Source organism: Leuciscus leuciscus, assembly GCF_965113295.1.
Source record: "Leuciscus leuciscus genome assembly, chromosome: 1".
Classification (NCBI taxonomy): domain Eukaryota; kingdom Metazoa; phylum Chordata; class Actinopteri; order Cypriniformes; family Leuciscidae; genus Leuciscus; species Leuciscus leuciscus.
This window is the reverse complement of record NC_138725.1, coordinates 1365458-1370816: the sequence shown is the minus strand read 5'-3', so window position 1 is coordinate 1370816 and position 5359 is coordinate 1365458. Positions and strand designations below refer to the sequence as shown.

The 5359-nt window shown below is 36.5% G+C and overlaps 1 long non-coding RNA gene across 1 annotated transcript; it reads right to left on the bottom strand.

Annotated features, from left to right (window-relative positions):
- Positions 1–3525: 3525 nt before the first annotated feature.
- On the bottom strand, positions 3526–4831 carry LOC309494931. The gene is made up of 2 exons (XR_014204489.1): positions 4603–4831; positions 3526–4287 (listed from the first exon to the last, which is right to left on the bottom strand). It is a non-coding gene; the product is annotated as an uncharacterized lncRNA (long non-coding RNA).
- Between the last annotated feature and the right edge of the window lie 528 nt (positions 4832–5359).

Here is a 5359-nt window from a genome sequence, read left to right as displayed (position 1 = left end):
TTATTTCAGAAACTTTAGTTTTTAGTTTTTTCAATAACCACGCATAAACATTATTCTCTCAAAAATGCAGACATGTACATTCTTGTTGCTCACATATTATGGTAGCCCTGTTTGTGCTAAATAGTGTGTAATTTTTTTTTGCCATTAATATGTTTATAAGCAACTGAAAAAAGCACAAATGTCAGGGCATGTCAGAACATCTCAAGGACCCCAAAAACCCCTCAGACCTCAGAGGGTTAACAACATACTGCCAGTGCCAAAATTCAAAATGTTTTAATATTTTTAACATATGATACAGTTTAGCAACCTCACACGACGAGTGCCGTTTTCTAGTACCATCACGACTTAAAATGTGACATTGCTTTTGATGCAACAGTTCAATAAACAGTTCAAATTAAGTCACTTACATTTTAGACACAATATTGACTGTTTTTGTTCTGTTTCAGCAGCAAAAATAGTTCCAAACAAGATCACAACAGAACCGTAACGCATCTCACAGCAACACTTCACCGTGTTTTTTCATTACTGAATGATTCAGCGTTGTGTACGAATTGACCGAGTCAAAGATTTAATGACCCATCATAAACATCTGTCTCATTCTTGAATGAATCAGTTGTTTGAACGAATCGTTTGAATGAATGACTCAATGACTCGCTCATTTAGATGGTTGCCTGCTGCCTCCTACTGGCGGTTTACTTTCATGTTTAAAAGTATCATTCTTTCCAACGTTTCTTTTTTGTATATTCAAAAATATTTAAAACGATCTCATATTCATAACATTATTTAATGCAGTTGTACATTTTCAGTGTAAAAGGTGCAGATATGACAATATGCAGATTTAAATATATCAGAGCTGATTGAACACAGATGAGGATATTTCTTCAGAATAAATTATATTTACAGCACACACACAAAAAATTCCGGACAAGCAACTTTTTTACTTGGACAAGTGAATGACAGATTTACTTGTCCAGAGGACAAGCACATGAAAAGGCTTAATGTCGAGCCCTGAGTGAGTCGGAGTTGATAGCAATGACAAAGTGCCAAGGTTATTATTCACCTTATTAGGGTTAAGGGCTATGGTTAGGATAACTCAAGGGCTAGGGTTAAGATAAGGACAACTGAAACTCAACTCGACACTACAAAAAAAAAAAACATAATTGACAATGACAATACTTAAAGATCACAATTAAACATTAGTGCATTTTTTTTAATTCTTCATATTGGTAGTGCTATAAGCCATTGAGCAGTGCAGCAAAAATCATCTCTCAAATGTAGGTGTAACAAACATGTAAATAAACTTCATAGCTAACACTTTGCAAGTCCCACTTGTTAACACGGATGTGTTTGCATTTTTCAATTTACATTTTTACAGCATTTATTAATATTTTAGCAATACAATGGGCTTTATGCACAGCTGCACTACTTCCTGAACTTCAGGCAGGTCCTCTGTTTCCTGTCTGACATTATTGGACAAACAGGAAACAAAGGACCTGCCTGAAGTTCAGGAAGTAGTGCAGCTGTGCATAAAGCCCATTGTACCATGATCATTCATGTTAGCTCATAGTGTAGGTAAAATAAAAGACTCGATTAAAAAAATGTATACATATTTACAGCTGCACATCTACAGGATATAAAGCTGACTTTAGTGACTGGCTGGTGTGAGATGCTGATGCACAAATAACGTTTTTTCATTGGACAAAACCAAAGAAAATACTCGACACGGACTCGGACATTTAAGACTCGGAAAATTTGCCGAGTACAGTCAAGTCCGGGCACTGGAGGACACAATATTTTATTATTCAAAAACGAAACAAAGCTAACGTTACTTACATTCTGTTGTTTCAGCGTTGAGTATTGTAGCCAATCACAGACATGTATATTACGCGCATGAACACAGTGGCAAATCAGAGGCGTTTTAAGCCTCTTTTATACTCCAGTTTGGACGCGTACACGACAGCTGCGCACAGCTTGGACGCGGACTACTTGTATTTATACTTTCTGCTGAGGTCCGCTCGGTGAACGCGTTCAACGCATGCGCAGTAGATCGGTCTGGACAGTATAATCGATAATATTTTTTTATATTTATAGTTTATATTTGTATTTATGTCAAAACCTAGACACTTTCAAACATCAAAATGACATTTAATATGTATTCGTGTCAAAATGACATATAAACATCTTTTCCTATTCTATTTTGTCTGGAAACGCTTCCAACAGGCTTGCGTGAAAAATAGGCATTGGTTCTATTTCTAGCATGCACGCGTTTTCTGTTTTTTCAAATTCGCCGTCCATGTTATTTCCATCTCTTTCGCGGTTTTAACCTAATGAACGCGCGCCCTTTTGTCCGCGCGGTCACAAAAAATGGGAGGCACGCGGCTGTCCGCAACGAGCCTCCGCGCGCACCCCCGATGACGATTTTTACGTCACGCGGACCCTCGCAGTCGCGGAAAGTATAACAGAGGCTTTAGAGTCACCATGCGGAGAATTCGCTCAAAATGTTCAGACTCATCGCGAGCTTTATCCTTTCGCAAATCTCCTCATAAACAACAAAGTCTAGACGCGATGTAAATAAGAGATTCACTGCAGTGCGGACCACTTCAGTGTTTATGACGAGAGTTTCAGTGAGAGTGCAGAACGAGGTAAGTAAGTGATGGCTTAAAGGGAGCGCTAATGACGATCTAAATAATAGTTTTGTTTTTCATGCTTCTAGCGGACCAGTGATTCCATTAACACTGTAAAGTTTAAGGAGTGATGATAACTGCATTTAAATGTGGGAGTGAACCCGCTAAATTATAGTCCTGCGAGTCATGAAATTGCAATGATTTGACATAGTAACCATAGCAACATGACAATGTGATAACCAATAAGGATCATAAAAACGTTTTTCTTTTTATACTGCCCTGAAAAAGCTTTTTCACATTACAAATGTTTAAGTATAGCCTAGTCCACAAGACAAAATACAAACACAAAATACAAGACAAATTACATAAGCTTGATTTTTATTACTGTGTGTCATTACCTGAATGATCCACAACTGTTTTTTGTGTTATTGTTTTTTTGTAATGGTTGTTCGTGAGTCCCTTGTTTTTCCCGAGCAGTTAAACTGCCCAATGGTCTTCAGAAGAATCCTCCAGCTCCTGCACATTCTTTGCTTTTCCAGCATCTACTGCATATTTGACTCTTTACTAGCAGTGATTATATGATTTTGAGATCCATCTTTTCACACTGGGATTCATACACAACTACCGGTATTACAAACACTGCAAACATTCAGTGATGCTCAAGAAGGAAACATCCATTCAGAGCCAGGGCGTGTAAATTGTTCTTATTTTGTTTAAAAATTCATTAATTAATTTAATACTGCCCTTCAGAGGCTAAATACGATATTAACATGTAAAAGAAAATAAGAAAAATGTACATGTAACACTTCTGTAACAGTTACAGTATACTAGGCTCAGTGCTAGGTTCCACTACAGGAGCAGTGATTGATGTAAGATGCATTAATAACCACAGACCACAGAATCAGTTTAAATTGCCGGCTTAATACGTTTAGTTGACATCATAAAATGGACAGTTGACATACAGTTAACATTAATTTCAAAATCACTTCAAGGAAAAAAAATATTTCCCCCTCTTTTTGTGTTCACGTGAGTTAGTTTATGAATCCTTTTTCTTTTATTTAAACCTACTATTTGGCTTAAAAGGATACTATTTTCAACCTAGGTTATTATTAGTCTCCAGTTGTATCACTAATTTATGTGAGTTAACTCAGCTTTATTCTGAATAAAGTTTAGCTCTTAAGTTTCAAGGGTTAGTTCAAGTTTGGTTAAATTCCCTGTTAGTTTCAACCGTTTTCTATTTTGTTGTTCGTACCCCAGAAAAAATATTACATGTCAGAAAACACCATTACAGCATTAACATGAAAGGTTAACAAATAAAACAATAGCAAAAAAAATAAAACAAAACAACTCAAATTGTATTCAGCAAAAGACTGAATAAACTTGTATTTCACAAGTAATTGTCTTTGTTCTCTTAAGTGTCAGTCCTTTAGTAATTGTCCTGAACGGTTAATCCAGTGTCTCTGTGAATCCACAGCAGCTCTGCAGTGAAATATGGATCAATCCTACCAGTTTCTGATGAAACCCATGCAACATCCGGCAGAGGCGCTTTGCTCCTGTGTGATGCACAGTTCATGGGGTCACTGGGTGGCTCGCCATCTTACATCTCGCACGTGGAATCCAACTCCGATATTCGCTCAGAATTTCCGGTCCAAACCTTAATGGCCTAGCATAATAATAAAATAATATGCACAAAAAAAATCAAATACTACATCTGGTAGCTTCACATATTGATAAAAGCTTGTTTTTTAGCTTAATTTGCACTTCATGAAATGGCGCATTCGCCATCATGGCGGCAGAAAAAAACGTAACATCACAGGACATTGAACTACAGGCCTGTGCTTCAATCCACCATGTACATCCACCATTCCAACACAAAACATCATAAATTAACTACCTTAGCTTTCCATCTTCATGAAAGTACCGATACATCACAACAAAATGTTCCACACATAAAATAAAATACATTCTTTTAACTCACCAAGTCCCGTTCGGCAATGAACACAAGTATGAAATATCGCCAGGTCACGGCAGGTTGGAACACACACAAAAAAAAAAAAAAAAAAACTCCTTCAAGGCACAAAATTAACTTTAAATGGACTCTTTACTTATTCTTCTTGTTTTCCTCTGTTTTCAGCAGCAGCTCTACAACGACTGTCTGCGTTTCTCCCTCGTTAACAAGCAGGAAAAAACAAAAAAACCTGATTGGCTGTGGCTAGTCTCAGGAGTCACGCTGCAACGTGACTCTTCAAAATAAGAGTCTGAACACATTTTAAACCATGTTAAATGAAGAAAATAAATAAATAAATCAAATGAATTCACATATTTTTAACCCTTTTTCTATGTTCTTAAACCTAAATGAAACGTATGAAATAAAGCATTTGACTATTTTAATGCATTTTACATTTCTTTTAACCTATTTGTTGCCTATCCATTGCTTGCAATGCATTTCTTTATGACTGTTTTTATTAACAACTTTAGTTTGAAATGGTGCTTTGTAACCAGGGTTACACACACATCACCATCTTCTTGTTCAAACGTTTACCCCTGGCTCTTAATGCATCGTGTTGCATTCTTGAGCATTACCTTGCAGATTCTGAATAATGTGACCAATCATAATGCAGATATCCACCATTTTTGTCTGACAAACAAACCAAACCAAAACCAAAAGGTGTGTATTGACATCTTTTTGCATTTCTAATGTTCATTCATGTTTAAATCGTGCTATAACTAAAATA